The 20,629-nt window shown below is 37.2% G+C and overlaps 1 protein-coding gene across 5 annotated transcripts in view; it reads left to right on the top strand.

Moving 5' to 3' along the window:
• Positions 1-367: 367 nt before the first annotated feature.
• The window catches only part of plxnb2b (plexin b2b), a 195,003-nt gene continuing 174,741 nt past the window's right edge, over positions 368-20,629 (top strand). For all 5 annotated transcript variants that reach the window (XM_067379119.1, XM_067379118.1, XM_067379115.1 and 2 more), the window contains exon 1: positions 368-618. The gene's annotated coding sequence lies outside the window, so the exon portion shown is untranslated. The remainder of the gene's footprint in view (positions 619-20,629) is intronic.

The raw sequence follows: 20,629 nt of genomic DNA, 5'->3' as shown, positions 1-20,629 counted from the left end.
CTGTACTACTTTACATACTTTACATATCTTTGTTTATTATTATTATTATTATTAAGGCCACAAAAAATGACGTGTCACGTCATGCAAGAAAATGCATCTCCAAAACAACATGTTTACCATATCCAAAAACAGAGAAATACCATGGCACTTTTGGTGCCAGACCAGAGCATTGAAAGTACTAGATTTGGAAGAGATGCTCTTTTCACTAATCTACTCTAGATTAAAAGCATTTAAGATCGAGCTCTCCCTTCCATCAGGTCTTCGCTTGTTCTGTGGTTTAAAGCTCTCAGCGCGGGGAAGGGGAGGAGACACACACACACTCACACACACATCAGCTCCGTTCCTCCGTTCTCGAGTAACCGGGCAGGAGGAGGCGAGCGCGATCAGACCTCCAGGTGTGTGTAGATGTATGTGTGTGTTCCAATCACACCTGGATGCATCATGTGATCAGATACCTGGGCGTGGAGCTAGCGTTCAGTGTGTTATTCAGTAACGGGGATCACGGAAACGAAGATCTGTGTCTCTCCGCGCGTGAGTGACATGTGAACTTTCCGTGCACCGGGAATCTATTCCTCTCAATCTGAAGGGAATCCGTGGTCTGGACGCTGTACCGCCAAGGTAAGTAAGTCTGTATTTGCGTGTTTTGACTCGGAATATTTTGCTTTGCACATTCCTAAAGACCGTATACAGCAGTTCACGGTTGTGTTTGGTTTCAGACGGGACGCACATCCCGGACTGACCGAGACGCATGTTGCATGTGAGATGATGTACCGATTGGGTTTGTTGTGAATAGACGTTTTAACATTCATTCCGAAACTACAGTGCAGTTTTTTTGTTCTTGCAACTTTTGATGTAAATATTAACAGAATGTTATTTATTCACTTATTTTTTCACTAGTAAGTATTCAACAGACTGTAGTAGTAGTAGTAGTATGCAGTGTATGACTTTCCGGTGGGTCTACCTTTTCTGACTGTAATTTTCGGGGCGCGATCGGTTGAGGTTAACGTTAGTTAGTTTCGCGCGATAACGGCAATGTCTTGTGGCGCCCCTAGCGATAACCGTCAACTATCTTGAAGACATTTGGTGTCACTTTGTGTGTAAATCTATATTTAAAGTGATTAATAATGACATTAGGTTAGCTGGTTTGTCGATATAATGTTCTATAGCCTAATGATAACGGAAAGTGATCGTTTTTGTCGCACTGTTGCTAAGCGACATCGCGAGCGTCTATTAGCACTCTGACTAACTTACTCTTTTGTGGTTACTTTAAATGGTTAAAAATACTTGTATTCAAAATGAAAACATACTTTAAAGACCCTCAATCCTTTGTTTTGATGTATTTTGAGGGGTTCAGATAACCCAAACCCCCATAATTCTTATGTTTTTATTGAATACAAGTACGTCTCTTTGCTTCAAATCGCTATCCCAGCAGTGGGGAGTAAGTTTTGCCATTGTTACTTATCACAGTTTCAATTTTACTAGTAAGTTAGCTTTAAAGAGATAGTTGACAGAATTTTCATTTTTAGGTGAACTATCTCTTTAAAATCCGTCTTTCTTTCTCAATGGTTGATGTCCAATTGTTGATCCTGTTATATATTGACCATGACGATAAATTGGTTGCTGTTTTGAGAGAACCATTCATTTGACAAAAATTAGTGAGTTCTTCCTTGTCACTTCCAAAACAACCCTGTTGACTTTTTTTTCTCTCAAATGTTTTCAGTGAAATTGTATGCCAAATGGCAATTTAAGCAATTTTATGTCTCATTTGCCATTTAATTATTTATGCTATAAACCCATATGGGTCGACTACTAGTTATGACCTTGATTTGTCTTAATGGATGGATTAATTTTTAATGTGTTGGATCTGGTTAATAGTTCCTTAGTCTTTTCTCTGCTCCTCTGAGTTCACAGTGTTGTGATTTAAAACCACTAGTTAGGTTTCTGTGGTAAAAGGTTAAATTGTGCTTGTTTAACAGCAGAGGACTCTGTGCTTTTCCCAAATTGTCCCTCACTTCGCATGTGTGCTCGCTTACAGTGCGAGTACAACAGGTCCGGAGACAAGCTCTTTATGTGTCTTTAACTGTGTAAATCCCGCTGTTTGTCTCGGCACACTGGCTCCTTTCAGCCAGAGCTCTGAAGTTGTCCGTCTCTCACATTGTACTGTGCCTCTAAATTGTGTCTTTATTGGGCTCTTCTGTATTTCTATGCCGAGCTCTACAGTGAAAGGGAGGAGACATCTCGGGGGGATTATCCTCATTAAATGGCTTTAAACAAACGAGCCAGATTAGCTGGGATCGTTCTCCATGTGGGGGCAACAGAGTCGAGGGTGGGTGTGGTGTGGTGAAAAGAACAACCCCAGCAGCAAGAGGCAGCGTCTTCATAAATGCACACCATCTGCGCTCACACACACACACACCACGTAGCCGGCGTGAAATCAGGTCCTGCTCCTGCCTACAGCGCTCGGGCTTATCTGCCGTCCAGCAAGCGTTTAGAAAAGAGAGACTGTCCCTTATCTGAGCCGCGAAACGCATGATGAATGTCCTCTCTGCACGGAGCTGAATGATTTCATTCACCTTCCGAATGTCCCTGTGTTTTACACTCAGAAATCATCTATTACCCACAATCACCTGCAGGGCTGTCAGCGAAAGCACTTGGCTGGAGCACTTGGGTTTATCAAAAGCTAAATAAAGAAGTAGCATTTGTCTGATGTTAGCCTGGAGGATAGCAGGATGGTGATGTTTAATGTTGTATACCATCACCTTTTCTCTGTAGCAGCACCCGTGACTTCCTTTATTCGGAGGGGGCCTGTTTTTCCATCAACAATGACTTATTGAGTATACCTCGCCAAAGAAGAAATGACACAGAATAAGTTCCCTTTTTTCCCCTGTGTTTTGGCCCATTACAGGCTTATAAGCATGTGCTCATGTTGCCAGCTTGTATCTGAGCAACTTTGATTGGTCATTTTTGTTGCCTTCAACATGTCAGACTGCTCTGCACTTAAAGTAATGCATGTTGATATTGCAGATTCTTGGAAACGTTTGATGCTTTTCCACATACCAGTGTGTTGAGTCTGCTCTAAAATGGCTTTTTCGCACTGATATTCTGAAATAGTTTGGCAAGTGTTTCTTAACCCAGTCTCGATTATTTAGTCCAGAGAGCTTTAGATTCTTCTCATAGTTTTCAATTTAACAGTGCATGCTCTAATAATTAGGTAAAGTAGATGTGATGGAATTAATTACATCTCCTCCAGATTCCAGGCTGTGTTTTTGCCCTATCTGACTGTGGCAATTGACAGGCATGTTGTTGAATGCTTTGTTTTGGTCATGCATTTAGGTAGCCCCGCCCATAGTGAAATGTCATTGGATCACTCCACCTACACATTTAAATGTAAATACCAATTAATATATATAATATAATACAATTTTTCCCTCACAATTGCACGTTATAACAAGCAAATGCAAGTTTATATCTCAGAATTCTGACTTTATAACTCACAATTCTGACTTCATAATTTGCAATTCTGACTTTATATCACGCAATTCAGTCTTTATATCACGTAATACTGACTTTAACTTGCAATTTAGACTTTAATTCGCAATTCTGACCTCATAACTCGCAATTCTGACTTTATAACTCGCAATTTTGACTTTATAATTCGCAATTTTGACTATATCACACAATTCAGTCTTTATATCATGCAATTCTGACTTTAACTCACAATTTTGAATTTATAACACAATTCTGACTTGATAACTCGCAATTCTGACTTGATAACTCGCAATTCTGACTTTATATCTCGCAATTCTGACTTTATAACTCGCAATTCTGACTTTATAACTCGCAATTTTGACTTTATATCACACAATTCTGACTTTAACTCACAATTCTGACTTTATATCATGCAATTCTGACTTCATAACTCGCAATTCTGACTTTTTTTATCATGCAATTCAGTCTTTATATCACGTAATTCTGACTTTTTACTCGCAATTTTGACTTTATATCACGCAATTCAGTCTTTATATCACGTAATACTGACTTTAACTCGCAATTTTGACTTTAACTCGCAATTCTGACCTCATAACTCGCCATTCTGACTTTATAATTCGCAATTTTGACTATATCACACAATTCAGTCTTTATATCATGCAATTCTGACTAACTCATAATTCTGAATTTATAACACTTATGACTTGATAACTCGCAATTCTGACTTTATATCTCGCAATTCTGACTTTATATCTCACAATTCTGACTTTATAACTCGCAATTTTGACTTTATAGCTCGTAATTCTGACTTTATATCTCACAATTCTGACTTTATATCTCACAATTCTGACTTTATAACTCGTAATTCTGACTTTAACTTGCAATTTTGACTTTATATCACACAATTCAGTCTTTATATCATGCAATTCTGACTTTATAATACTCAGTTCTGACTTCATAGTTCATGATTCTGACCTCATAGCTCACAATTCTGACTTTAACTCGCAATTTTGACTTTACATCACACAATTCTGACTTCATAACTTGCGATTCTGACTTTATAGCTCGCAATTATGACTTTGTTTCTCGCAATTCTGACTTTAGAATAGGGCTGCACTATTTATTGCGTTAAAATCGCACGTGATATGGCAAAGGCTGAGATTATTTAATGCGCAGCTTGTCAGAGCCGTACAGCTCTGTGATCAGTAGTAAATGCTTCTCCATCTGAAAGCCAGAGGGCGCTCTTGCGCAGAAACTCAAAATATGCCCTGCCACAGAAGTTAAAATGCATCATATCGATGTAGCTGAATAAACAGAAGATTGAAACGCTTTGACTGATTAAACATGACTAATAAACAGACTGCCTTATTCTATGTAAGAAGCCACATCATCTCACTGAAGGATGCTCAACTGTCATTACTAAGTGAGTTTGGAGTAAGACGTTATTAAATGTTGTCTTTTGTTTGACAAGATGTTAATAAATGCTTCTCATGTCTGGAAAGATCTGTGTTGATTTTACAAATGTACATTATAAGCGACTCAAACCCGCAGAGCTTTCAGATGGATTAGCATTTGGAGCCATACTTCATTGACAAGCTGCGCATAAAAAAAATATTTACAGCTTTTGTGATTTCATAATCGCACCAAGAATCGCATTTAAGCAATAATCGCTATCGAGTTCAATGTTTTTTTTTTTTCGTATTAAGCGATATATCGTGCAGCCCTACTTTAGAACTTACAATTCTGACTTTATAACTCACAATTGTAGGTTTATATCTCGCAATTCCAAGAAAAAAAGTCTGAATTGTTTTATTATATCTCAATTTATTTTCTCAATATTGATGTTCTGATGCCTGAATTCACATGTAGTTTTTTTTTTTTTAACATTTTTTTAAATTTATTGATTGGCATCAGCTATTATTTCTAAAGCAGATTTCAAAATTTTTATGTATAAAAAAGTATTTGTGTACTTTTTTTTTTTTTTTTTTTTTATAGTTAATTTTTCATTTTGTCTGATTGGCTCATTGTCTTTAGACTTGTGTGTCAGTCGTATAAGGTCTCATCGATGGTTTAATCAACTTATTATGGCATCTTGCCGACGTGTGAAGTCAAGAGTGTAGTTTTAAGGCCCCTGAGCCCCCTAAGGGCCGAGTTACATCAGATTACAACAGCATCATGGGAAATGACGGCCATAAGGTGAGATCGCATTCATTCTCAAGCTTGCTAATCAACAGCTGGCACAGATCTGACCGCTCGGGGGTCTTTATGCAGCATTGCTTGAGTGTCATACATATAAACCGCTGCCTGCTGACTAAACCAAGAAAGTTGTGCCTCTCCCCCCACTCTTGATCTTTCACTTCCTCCATCTTTTTCCCTCTTTTTTTTTATACCATCTGCTGATGGGCACAAAACCATTTCCTCAGCTTCGCTCTGGTCACGCAGATGGATTCCAAGTGAAAAAGTCAGTGTTCTAGGGAAAATAAGACTGGATTGTGTGGGAGGGACTTTTGCATAGGCACACAAAACCTTTGCCCGCAGGAGAACAAGATCTCCGGCTTTTGCTTCAAAGAGTCTCGTTACAAGCATAACACGCTATCAGCGCAGGCCGAGACTATGGCGTAACATTACAGCCGTGTGTGAGAAAGCCAGTGCTCTTCCCCTCAAGACAGAGCGATGGCATCCGTGTCAAACCCACAGAAACGCTCTACTGTACAGATAGAGAATTGGACTGAGCCCAGGCGGGCGCTCCCTTTGGAGCAAATGGGGCAAGCGGGGATTAAACCCAGTTTGAGAATAAAAGGGGAGCCTCCGTTGACAGCCTTAATTAGTCCAAGACTTGCCTCATTCTGGGAAACTGCCAGGTCCTTGACTGTTATAGTGGAAAATCCAGTCGGTTTTCACTTGAGCGCTACCAATTCCAAACACGCCCTTTTGTTAGATTGGACTGAAAGTTTTCAGGCACGAGCTGCTTCTTTCTGTGTTGGAAACTTGGGTTGAGTGGAGTAATTCAAGAATACAAAGCATAAATGAGCTTTTTGTGCCTATTATCGGCACCCAGTAGAGTGCAGAAAGCCCAGCAGATTTACACAGACTCTGACGCCCGTCATCCACAAACATCTAGATATTTTTCACCCCTTGGGTGTTCATGTATTACATATTTTGGCTAATTTGACAATGCCTTCAGCTGCCAATAGGAGTGCAGTGCTCAGATTTGTTTTAATACATTTTAGCATGTTTAAATTCATTGTACAGATGAACATATCGGAAACATATCGGTTATCGACCGATACTGGGTTTTTTAAAATTAAAAATGTCTTTTTAATACATTTTTAATTATTTAATGTTTTATTATTATTATTTTTGTTAAAAGCTTTTTATACATTTTAAAATTCATTGTCATATCGGTTATCGAATGGCTTTTTTAAAATCAAAAAAATATTTTTAATACATTTTAATTATTAGATTTTTTACATTATTTATTAATAATATTATTAGTTTTATTAGTAAATTTGTTAATTTTTTACCTTTTTAAATATCAAAAATGTATTTTTAATACATGTTTAACTTAATGTATTTTTACATTAATAATTATTTTAACTTATTTTAATTAATGTTATTAAAATGTATTATTTGTACTGTTTATTTTTATTTATCAAGTAATCGACAATATTCAAACAATATTTTTTATAGCAGATTTTAAAAGTAACAGTTATTATGATGAATAAATTCATAAGTAGCATATAAGTGATTTATTTTATTTATTTATTTATTTATTTGTATCTATTGATGTATCTTACAACAAGTTTTACAAAGATCTATAATATGAGGCATTTATCATATGTAATTATGGATATTTACCAGCCAAAATTTCCATGTCAGTGCACTTCTAATCTATAATTTGGCTCCAAAATGAAAACTGCACCAAAATGTGTCTACAGATTGTGTCTGGGCCTGCCCCTTATTTTATTTTTATTTTTTGATGGTAGGTATATTAAGGCTGCCAAAATGTTTCCAGCACAGTTTAACTAACAGCGGTTTGGGGTATTATTTCAGAAGCTCAGGTGAACTGATGCATGCTTTATTTATCTTTGCACGCAGAGAGATTTTACGGTTGATCCCGCTTCAGTCAAATGGATAAGTGCAAAATGATAGATCCCCCTGATGCAAGTGACATCGCCGTTCCCTTCACCTTTGTTTCATTTCTTTTTCCCGCCATTCCAGCGAGGAGTTCACTTGGGCACTGAAGGGTGTAATTCATTTCTACAGATTTGAGTAATGTCTTGTTCAATCTTCAAGCAGAGCATTTGCCTCACATGGAGATTGGTTTTAATTACTGACTCTACAGTTCTCATAATGTGGGCTTCCATGTGGCAGCGGTGCGGGTAATGTTTGTGGGGTTTCTTTGCATGTTGAGGAGGGGGTAACTCTCCAGGCTGTTAATTAAGGAATAGACGAGTCCCGGCGGAGCCAAAACGCATGAGTGAAGGGTCAGACATTTGCCAAACAGCTGGAAACCAAGGTCACGCCAACCTGTGCGAAAAAGATGGAAAGAAGGAGGGGCAACCTGGCAAGAAGTCTGTGAGGAGTTGAGGCAGTTGCCAAAGGAGGAGGTGGTTGCAATATTTTATTTTAGACATTAATCCGAGGCTTTACGGTGGCTTTCCTTGGACTCAAGTGTGAAAGACACTCAAAGAAAAGCAGAACTGGTTCACACAGTATTTTCAGCGTGTCTTAAAAGCGTGGAGGGGTATCATGGGAACGCTGTTGTTTTTCCTTCCTTGCTGAAAAGATCAGCTCAGACCAGCATGAATGTCCCTAAATGCCCTTTTAATACATGTTATTTATATTATTATGGACTGCATAGGCCCACTGCTAAATTATTAAAAGACAGAGGCTGAATAAGAAAATTTCATTTTTCTAAATGCATAAGCAAAAGCAGATATGAGTCATCAAACTCACCACAAGCTCTGGGTGAATATTTGATTTTTTTTTTTTTTTTTTAAGCTGTATTACGTGTGTGTGTGTAATATATATATATATATGTGTGTATATGTGTGTGTATATGTTATAATTTATAGATAGATAAATTCTAAAAATATAAATAAGTTTATAAGATTATTGTGTGTGTGTATATTTTATTATATATATATATATATATATATATATATATATATATATATATATATATATATATATATATATATACACACACACAATAATCTTATAAACTTTTTTTATATATTAGTACATTTCAAAAGTAATATTTATATTTTGATGCATCACATTCTTATATATATAGTATATCATTTTATATATAATGTTTATATAAAATATTTAGTATATAATTTTATTTATAAAATTAATAAATATTATATATTATAAATAAAACATATATATATATATATATATATATATATATATATATATATATATATATATATATATATATATAATTTTTTTATTATTTATATTAGTACATTTCAAATTATATTTTGATGATTCACACATTTTTAAAATATTGTTTATATATACATATATACATGACATTTATATTTCTTATAATTTTTCTATCTAAATTTTATATATATATATAATATATATACACACACACACACACACACTGTATATAACACACACACACACACTACACATTAATATTACTATTTATGTCATGAATCATGCTTCACATGTTGCGTTCATGGCTTTTACATCAAGAACTGATAATAAGGTTAGTTGCTTTTTTGTATTTAGAGTTATAACAGAGCTGCGATCCATCTGTAATTGAAGCCATTGTTATGTAATGAGACCTCTAATCTCCCTGTCTTATGAGGTCATGACCTTTATATCTGATACTACTGATATCAGTAATGCTTTAGGTGGGGAGATGTGTCAGACGTGTGTTTGGAGGTGACCCTGACGGGTTTAGCAGCAGGCCGTGGGCCTGCGGAGGTGGAGGGGAAGACTTGTGCTGCTCTGGGACTCTCTGTGGAAACATTCCAGAGCTGATTCAGAGCCAGGAATTCCAGCTATGTGCATGAAAACAGACAGACAGAGAGGTGGCCGCTTGGCCTTTGATTTTCGTGTTTGTTATTTTGCTTCCTGACCTCTGTAACTGCCCTCCTGAATGACTCTCTTCCTTCCTGCCTGTTCTTTACACATTTTTTAGTATACACGTACTCAAAATATTTAGGCCTAAATTTATGATTTGTGTATTTAAATTGCATTTGAAAATTCAATCCATTTGGATTATACAGTTTTAACATAAAAGTGTGTGTAGTCAGAGGAAGATCGCAAGGGCTTTTTAGGACAGGGTCTGATTATAGCATCACCAAATAGATTTGAAAAATGAACACCTGATCAGGCCCCTGTCTGCCATTGGTCAGCCAAATAGATAGCCACGCCTCCAACTCACACCATTGGTAGAGCCAATGTTGCTGTTTTGGTCTAGTAAGGATGATCAAACCAATAAACTTTTTGTCTTGCTTATAGTCATATTAAACTGAGACAGAAGAAAGCATTTTAACATCCCAAAAAATTACACACTTCAGCTCTAAATGAAAGAGAAGCATGTAAATGAGTCAGAAATAGTTCCTTCTGGGCCTTTTGTGCTTTATTCATATTCTTTGCGTAATTTTCTTGTTCTTCACATCTTCATGGTTTTGCATCCCTTCTCTTTTTCAGTCTTTTGTCATGCTCTCTGTTTGTATTTTTCTCCCCTCCCTTATCCGGCTGCCTCGGGCTCAGGATCCGTCCTCGGATCTGTGGCTGGCTGATGGTGTCGTTATAGCTGTGTGTCTTCAGTGTGTCTCCAGCCGTCCGGGTGCATGTAGCCTGATCCGATCGGACACGCACCCCACTCCATGTGACTCATCTGGGTCGAGACTCTACCACATTGACCTGCAGCTCTTTATATAAACACACATTTCTCATGTCTGTCCTGTTTACACCTGTTTACCAAAAAAGTGCTGTAGCGGTACTGATGGTATCACATGGTAATACTTTAAGATTTACCATGGCACTGATTCATGTACCATAGTATATACATGTTACTCTAAGTAATGGTACGTTAAATTAGGGGTGGATACAAAAAAGTGCCATGGTATTACCATGTTTTTGGATGTGTACCACAGTACTTCCATAGTATTTTGAACAAGTACCTTGATATTCTTAGAAGGACCATGGTAAATGTCCAAAAAACAACTGTAGTACCTTTTAGGTAAATGCCATTGTATGTGAATTTCAGTACCATGGTATGTTTCAAAGTACAATAGTATTACCATCTGATATCATCACAATATTTTTGTTAGGGGTTGGTACAACATTACCTTGGTGTATATATGTCCAAAAACATGGTATAAGTCCAAAAAACCATGGTTGTACCATGGTACCTTTTGGTAAATGCCATCTTATATGAATTTCAGTGCCATGGTATATTTCAAAGTACCACAGTATTACCATCTGATACCAACACAGTACTTTTTGTGAGGGTTGATTCAACATTACCTTGGTATACCTTGGTATAAAAACATGGTTTTACCATGGTACAAGTCCAAAAGTCCATGATACCTATTGGTAAATGCCATTGTATATGAATTTCAGTGCCATGGTATATTTCAAAGTACTATAGTATTGCCATCTGATACCGTCACAGTATTTTTGTGAGGGTTAGTACATTACCTTGGTATATATGTCCAAAAACATGGTTTTACCATGGTACATGTAAAAACAAACAAACAAAAAAACATGGTACCTTTTTGTAAATACCATTGTATATGAATTTCAGTACCATGGTATATTTCACAGTACTATAGTATTACCATCTGATACCAACACAGTAGTTTTTGTGAGGGTTGATTCAACATTACCTTGGTATATGTCCAAAAACATGGTTTTACCATGATACAAGTCCAAAAATCCATGGTAGTACCATGGTACCTTTTGGTAAATGCCATTGTATATGAATTTCAGTGCCATGGTATATTTCAAAGTACTATAGTATTGCCATATGATACCGTCACAGTATTTTTATGAGGGTTAGTACATTACCTTGATATATATGTCCAAAAACATGGTTTTACCATTGGTACATGTTTAAAAAAACAAAAAAACAAAACAAATTGGTGTTGTGGTAATAGCAAGGCACCAAGCCCCGAAAAACATGGTAAAATGATGGTACTTTTTTAAAAGTACAAAAGTGTATTGAATGATACATGCCAAGTATGTCAAAATGCTATGGTATTACCTGGATACATGTCCAAAATATTGTGTACCTCAATGTACCATAGCATTACCATCTGATACCCTCACAGTACATGTCCCAAAAAACAAGGTACGATTATAGTACTTTAAAAAACGGAAAGAGTGTATTGAATTATACTTGAGTAAGTGAATATGCTATGCTTTCAGCTTTGTACATGCCCCAAAATACATGGTAATACCACGGTACTGTTTTGTAATAAGTGTAAGGGTATGTTGAATACTCATCTCACTTTGATGTTATGAGACTTTTGCTTTTGTGTATTTCACATTCTAGGTCTTTGCTAATGCTATAGAATCCTTTGCCTTTAGGCGGTACCCCAGAATTCAGATTTAGCATTTAGCAAAGCTCCAGTCTCTGTGGACCAGTTTCCTGACTTTAAACACATACAAATGGCCGCCTTTAAGCAAATGACATCACAGTCTGTGCCGCAGACCCCATAAACATGTCTAAACGCACGCTAGCAACAGCTCACAGATGCTAAAAACACACCACCCTGCATTTGATGTGACACCAAATGCTTTTACACGCAAACCAAGAAATAAACCCACTTCTCAGACCTGCGCACAGACAGTTCCTACATTGTAGTTAAGGTGTTGGCATATGTTTAGCATCATTTTAATCTGTTGCTGTTCAGACCTTTAATTATAATGATTAGCTTTAGAAGGGCTGTGGTGGGTTTGGGGAGAATTACGACTGAGCTCTTGGCTCCTAAAATCCTACTCTGTTGGCGCTAAGCTAACACAATGGCTAAATGGGAAATAAGCATTCTGCTTTCCCAGATACTCTCTCAGGAAATGTGGACAGGCTCGTCTGCACAAGATTAGCTTGTTTGTCTGCTAATCGGCTAAATCAAACTTGTAATGTTAAGGCCTACCAGGATTTCCAAACTAGTTTGTAGACTCTGATGCTGATCATATTGTGCTGAATGATTTGCATCTGTTGGGATATTTAGGGAGCAGCTAACTTCCTTGCTTTGTTTCTCCTTTTTTATAGGCGGTTTTTGGGCGGATTGGTTACTATTCCAACCCTTGTAAAGTTGGTCCTTCCGCTGTGTTTAGTGACGGATATTGTTTATTTGCAGTTGTAATAAAAACGGCCCGCATTTCAGCATGTACATCCACTACCTCATTTGCATAACCTCAAAAAAAAAAAAACACTAAAATGACATTCAATTTCTAATGTGACCATTACAGAGGTGTGCAGAACATTGACATCCTGTGTCAGCTTTTCGCTAGCGAATCTTTGAACCTTCCTATGAAAAATAAAACCTGAAAACAACATAAGTCAAAATCGTCACCATAAGTTCTTCAGTTTTCCTGCGGAGATGCTGTTATTGGTCTGGGGGTGGATGATACTTCACCATAATCCACAATATATTGTGTTTCACAGTCTCCTCTCAGACCTGCTCAGGGTGTTAGTGTGAGAAATTTGAATCTGAGGTGATTATGGGTTTTTCAGAGTTGAGAAGTTTTTCACTGCTGTTCTTGGAAACAAGGTTATTTGACAAAAAAAAAAAAAAACACCTTTTTCTGATTTGGAATGTGTGTTAAGTGCTTCTGTGGATTTGAAATGTATGCGTTATGAGTATTCATTGTACCCAGAAGGGGTTCTGATGGAGTTCTCGGTTATGTCTCATTGAAATATCAGCTCTGTCTTGGAAGTTTCTCCTCAAAAACTGAGATTATAAATGGCACACAGTAAGAGTTTAGAGCTATAAAATGAATGTGAATAGCAGCTCAGATTATTTGGTAATGGATTTGATGATTATTTGAGCTCATTGAGATCACTATTGTTTGCTTCTTGAAAAGATTAAAGGGTTAGTTCACCCAAAAATGAAAACTGTCATTAATTACTCACCCTCATGTCGTTCCAAACCCGTAAGACCTTCGTTCATCTTATGAATACAAATGAAGATCTTTTTAATGAAATCTGAGAGCTTTCTGTTCCACAAAATATTACACTTCAATGCGCGTTCACAAAACAAAGCGCTCGCGTCACTTCATAAAATTGAGATTGCACCACTGGAGTCACATGGATTACTTTAATGATGCCTTTACTACCTTTCTGGGGCAAAAGTCTCAGAACCACTGAACTTACATGAACTGTTTTAAAGGGTTAGTTCACCCAAAAATGAAAATTGTCATGAATGACTCACCCTCATGTCGCTCCAAACCAGTAAGACCTCCGTTCATCTTCAGAACACAGTTTAAGATATTTTACATTTAGTCCGAGAGCTTTCTGTCCCTCCATTGAAAATGTTTGTACGGTATACTGTCCATGTCCAGAAAGGTATTAAAAACATCATCAAAGTAGTCCATGTGACATCAGAGGGTCAGTTAGAATTTTTTGAAGCATCGAAAATACATTTTGGTCCAAAAATAACAAAAACTACGACTTTATTCAGCATTGTCTTCTCTTCTGGAATCCTTTCCATTGAATTGATTCCATTGAATTGATTCAATTGAACTGATTCCATTGAATCCTTTCATCTGTCTGCGTTTGTAATGCACTTTCACGTCGCTGTGGTTGTTTTTGGCGATTAGGACATCCGAGTCATGCACACTTATGCACCATTTTAAAAAATATAGCAATACCAAAATACAATGTAGAATAGCTTGAACACAGCGTGCGTCTCCCTCAGACTGTAAACGAAGCTCTGGCGCACCGGATAACACGTCAGCAGCGTCTTACATCAGCAGAGTCGTGAACCACACTCCCGAGCAGAAGGGGGCGGTAATGCACCAATAAGCTGGATGCCAACCGCCGTAAAACAGGAAAGAAGAAGAAGAAGAAGCGGAGTCGTGAACGCGGATTGACAACAGACCCGGAAGAGAATACAATGCTGAATAAAGTCGTAGTTTTCGTTATTTTTGGACCAAAATGTATTTTCGATGCTTCAAAATGTTGCGGATGTCCTAATCGCCAAAAACAACCACGGCGACGTAAAAGTGCATTACCAACAACGACAGATGAAAGGATTCAATGGAATCAATTCAATGGAAAGGATTCCAGAAGAGAAGACAATGCTGAATAAATAATTTTTGTTATTTTTGGACCCAAATGTATTTTCGATGCTTCAACAAATTCTAACTAACCCACTGATGTCACATGGACTACTTTGATGATGTTTTTATTACCTTTCTGGACATGGACAGTATACCGTACAAACCCTTTCAATGGAAGGACAGAAAGCTCTCGGACTAAATCTAAAATATCTTAAACTGTGTTCTGAAGATGAACGGAGGTCTTACGGGTTTGGAACGACATGAGGGTGGGTCATTAATGACATCATTTTCATTTTTGGGTGAACTAACCCTTTATATATGTTTTTAGTACCTTTTATGGATCATGGGATTTTGGCATTGCTCCCAATAGAGGCCTCACTGAGCCATTGGATTTAAACAAAATATCTTAATTTGCAACCACTTGTTTGGAACGACATGAGGATGAGTAATTAATGACATAGGGTGAACTTATCCTTTAAGGTCGTTTTGGTATTCAATTTTATAAGTATTTGAGTTCATATTGAGATCTCTGACATTTGCTTCCTGGAAAAGTTTAAGATCATGTAATATTGGATTCTTAGAGTATTTGAGAGTTCATATTGAGATTTGCATCAGATCTCTTCTGAAAAAATCACATTAGATGACTCAATGTAATAGTCTCCATTGGCTCTCTATTAAATCTCAGAGAAATGTTTGAGGTATTACAGAGATCTCATTAGCATTTTTTCTTTCCCATAGGCACATTTAACAAACTTTACCCCAATTTAAAGCATCCGAACAGGGAAGCAGCTGGATTTGTTGCGCAAATTCAAGCTCCAAATTGGGTCTGTGCTGGCCGCTTTCCTCACTGACTCCAGATCTCGTTAGAAATCTCCCTGTAAGCTCATTAAACAAAACGCCGGCGCTGTGTGACATGCAGTCAGTGACAGAAAGTGACCAGAGCTTAGCTCGAGGACCTGTTCAGGGATTCCTATGTGAAGCCTCAGACATATGGATGCTCTGTGAAGCCCTTTTGATTTGTACTGCAAATTCTCGTCTTTTTAGTACAAGGGTCAAAACTCCTGCTGGGTTAAATGGCTTCTATAAGCACACGCTTTAAGTGACTAACTAAAAATAACGCTGCGACTCCAGAAGTAATTGCGGTGGAGAGGCTAATGGTGTGGCTAGCCCCCCTGTCGAGCCCAGCAGCAAGACCTTTCTCTCGCTGATAGGTTTTAAGACCTGTGGATTTGATTTCGACCGACAAGAGCTCTGACTGAAAGCTCGAGCCAAATATCAGCCTGCTGTTTTCATTCACAACAACGACGATCGATTTTGTTTACCTGAGTATTAGCTCACACGCTCACAATCCCTACATTTCTTTTTGCTTTTATAAATCCTGTGAATTCTTTCTTCTCCTCTTCCTCATCCTGGGCTTTTTGTTCCCGAGCCCAAGAGGAGAGCCTTAAGCATACAGATCCATGAATTCCTCATCGCTAAATCTGTTAGCTGATCAATAATTCAGTCTCGATCCAATCTCACCTGCATCTCTGCGGCCCTCGCATCAACAAGGCAGACGTCCTTGAGCCGAGCACGTGTGCAAGCGCATTGGAGCGTGTTTTGTGTCTGCCTCATGTTCCCCGTAGGCGCGCTGGTGTATCAAAGGAAGCGATCTCGTTACCAGGTACGGGACGCGTGGAGCCGCCAATCTAACTGTTGTGATTAGTGGAGCTGGTTGAAGGGGGTCTGGACCCCTGCTGACGGCGACCGTCTCATCTCTTTCCAGCACCGAGCGGGGAGTTGTTTCCTCCAGTGATGACCGCACGGAGTCACGGTCGCAGGACAAGGGCACGGACACCCCCGCTTCATATCAAACCGGTGCTCTCTTCTCATCTGCATCCACACGTGTCCAGTGGTTTTATCAAAAGCCAGGCATGTTTTTATTTACATCAAGTACTTTCCGAATGTCCCCTATGTCATTCGGCCTCAAAAACCAGTGCTGTTCTCCTCCTGAACACTTTATCTTATCGTTAGCAGAAGCCTCTTTCTGTGTCTCTCACTTAGAGGCCAATAAAGGAAGGCTTGAGGCTGAACTTCAGACTCCAGCCAATACTAACTCTCTCACTAACTCTTTGAACATCATCTGCCTGCTGACTCCATTAGAGACCTCATACTGACGATGCCAATCTCTGCTTCAGTTTACTCAAAAACGAGAAATATAAAGCCCTTGAATTTTGGTAAACTTTCTCCATTTTTATTAGTTGTGCTGCTTTAACAAGAATCACAAACTTTAATATTTAAAAGGCTCCAGGCTGTTTGTGTTACAGATATAAATGAAACCTCAAATCATGTTGCATTTTTTTTTTTTTTGTCTTTGTATTCAATTTTTGAAATTATCATTATTTATTATAACATTTTTTAGAAAATGATTAAGAAAATCTAATTTTTTCCTGATTTTCTTTTATTTTTTAATTTCTTTTTCTTATATCTTAATTTTGTCTGTTCGGACTGCTGTCACTTTTGGTAGCACATTCATATTGATCGTTATGATTCAAACTTGTGTAGGTTTTTCATGAATGAGACTTGAGTGATTCAGTATTTGAATCATTGACTATGTTTACATGTGCACCAATAATGAAAATATCGCAACGAATAAATGAATATCGCAATGCTGGTGTTGCGCCGAATTTCGACCCCCCCTTTTGTTTATTGTGATCTAAAATCGGCGTACACCACCTAGTTGAATGCGATTATGGTTACCAAGATTATGAACTTAATCGTACTCGGTCGAAGTATTGCATATATAGGGCCCTATGATTTCCGCCATGCAGAAAATGCGGACGGAATCCAGTCATAAAAACGGAATTTAGTATATAACACGGAATGTCATGGAATTTGTCAAATTTTGATGAATGAATTAAAAGTAGGGCTGTAAAATGATTAAAAGTTTACCTAATATAGAGTTTGCCTAATATATGTGTGAGTACTGTGTGTAATTAATATGTATATAGAAATACACACAAATTAATGTATATATTTTAAGAGAAATATGTTATGTACAAAATATTTTTATTTATATATAATATAAATTATATAAAAATATAAATATTCTTGTAAATATTTCTCAAATAATAATTACACACAGTACACTCACATATATTAGGCAAACTCAAACTTTTATTTTGTATGCGATTAATCGCGATTAATCGTTTGACAGGTCATATCTAAACACATTTGTTGTTAAAGTAAAAAACGGGAAAGAGTGGCATATGTTTGAAAGTTTGTTTCTGTCTTTGAGTAAGCGATAAAAAAAATAAATAATTGTAAATGGAAGTTTAAAATAAGAAATAAAGTCATGTTTTAATTCATGTATAAAGTCACAATTATGGGAAACAAAATTACTGTTTGTATGAGTTTCCATACATATGCAGTGTTTTAATAAATTCATTAACCCCCCTCCCCACCTATGCTATAAATACCATTCAAAAAAGAGGCTTTTGGAATGCTAAGGGGTTAATAAACCAAAGAACCTTTTTTTCACTAAAGAATCTTTTTGTGGTATGGAAAGTTTCCATGGATGTTAAAGGTTTTTTAAAGAACCATCAATGCCAATAAACAACCTTTATTTTTAAGAATGTAAATTGATTTGAGTTTGATATGCAAAATAAATGGGACTTTAGTGATCAAACATATGATTCGACCTTGAAAAACCCCCAAAATATGCCATTCCCATACCTAAAATACATATTGTACAGTCAGTGAACCTACTATATCGTAGTGATCACAAAACTTAACATCTAGCAAAAGTTTATCATTGGTAGAATATAAAATATTTCAATTCAAGTATTTCAGTCACATATAATTTATACAGTATGTCAAACTGTTAACCCATAGGGGAAAAAACAACCAGAGGCAACAGTTGTTGTAGTCCAATTACTTGTGAAAACCTTGGACTTGGCAACCCTGTAGTAAAGTGTCCATCGAATACATTTCAGAATATACATCCAGGTATTTTCCACCTAGTTTGTTCTAATGATGCAATATTACTCTACTCATTTGATGTAGTGATTTTAGCATACTTCATAGTAGGGAAGTTGGCATATTTGAACGTGGGGTCAGTTTATAGTGCATTAAAGTTTTATTTAAGAGATTTTAAGTGAATTCTTTGAGGTGGATCTTTTGTCATTGTTTGAGAGAACAGTATTTCATTTACTCGTCACGTCACCTCCAATAAGGACTCTTGGGAACAGAGACAATTTGTTACAAATTTAACAATTGCTTTTAAAGGACAAGCCATCGCCTCCAGTTGTCATGACCCATTTGGCACGATAATCAGCGCTTTAATTAACAAAGTCAGTTTGGAATATCAATTAGACCAGTTTTTGTCAGCGTACGTGTCCTACTCCTACCTGAAATAGCGATTTGTGTTTCGTTCCTGGCTGGTGATAATTTGTAGCTGTGGGCCAATAAATCAGATTATTTCTTCTCATATTAATGCGGCGAACACGCCTCTCTCGTTTACAACAATATTGCCTCTTTAATGAGAGGTGAGGGTGAAAGTCTGCCTGAATCCCGGCTTGTTTTTTTGCTCTTGTTGCATTTGCAATGAATTTTTGCCGTGAGGAACAGTTAGATGTGAGCTAGTAGGAATGCCAAACATCTCCATGAAAACACCTCAACCTGGTCTGGCATCTCTGTCTCTCCTGTCATCCTCAGTACATGTTAGGTCTGTTTCACACTACACTGCCATGACACATGCACGGACAGTGTTCCTCAGGAAACCACATTTGTTTTTGTTGCTTATATGAAGGCGCAATCAGAATCTGGACGTTGGAAAATTGGAACAGCTGTCATTCAAGAATTTCCGCACTTCCCGTGTTTCCTTATTAAATATTTTGGATAATTCAGCTAGCAGACTTCTCTTGCCTCGGCTTAACATTTTTTCATATCCATTGCATGGAATTCCACACATTTTCCTCCACAAATCAATGCTGCAGATTTTGTCTGGGCTTGCATGTCGATAATGGATTCTGTGGACATTTTTCACATTTTCTACACTGATTTATTTTTTTTATGTGTAGTCAAATGTGCTAATTGGAGCTAAGATTACTACATGTTTGTTTTTAGAAAGCATATTGGCAAATAAAAAATGTTAAAAATGAATATATCATTTTAAGAGCCCGTCCACATGGAGACGCGTTTAGCTGTATATGTAAAAATTTTGTAACGTTTCGTCCAGACAGATCCGGCATTTTTGGAGCCTGAAACCGCTATTTAAAAAAAAAAAAAAAAAAAAACTGGGTCCCAGAGTGGATAAATCTAAAAATGACACCCTTGTGTTTTCGTGTGTTCAGCCAATCCGTTCAGTGGTTTCTTGTGTACGCACACATTTCTTGAACTGGTAGAGTTAATTCGGATTTGTGTTCTAGAGTAAACAAACACGCAGTTGGCTTTTTTAACTGGTAGGCAGGACTTCCTTCATGGCACCATCTTGTTTTGATATGCGGTGTTCCTTATTTGCTCCTTGAAGAGCATAAAACTAAAAAACACAAGTTTCATGCTTCTCCAGACTGCATCCTTTTCTTGTCCTTCTTTGTGAACTTGTGGTTTCTCAACTTCCTCATTTTCCAATGTTGAATGTTAGAGTATGTCTACATAGTACATCCGTCACTTTTACTTCAAAAGAGGAAAATAAAAAATCCTGTTTTTCTTGAAATCCTTTAAATCTGCTCAGGTGGATTTTTTTTGGGCAAGTATCATGCTCCAAACAGGGCCAACTCGCCCTAAACCACACAAACCGTGGGAAAGTGGAGAGGAAGTTCTTGTATTTTCATTATAAATGTTATTACGGTAGAAAGCGGAGTCATTATTATTAGGCATCTGTGAATTGAATGTG

The sequence above is a fragment of the Chanodichthys erythropterus genome, chromosome 24, assembly GCF_024489055.1.
Source record: "Chanodichthys erythropterus isolate Z2021 chromosome 24, ASM2448905v1, whole genome shotgun sequence".
Lineage (NCBI taxonomy): Eukaryota > Metazoa > Chordata > Actinopteri > Cypriniformes > Xenocyprididae > Chanodichthys > Chanodichthys erythropterus.
This window is presented reverse-complemented; position numbering and strand designations above follow the sequence as displayed.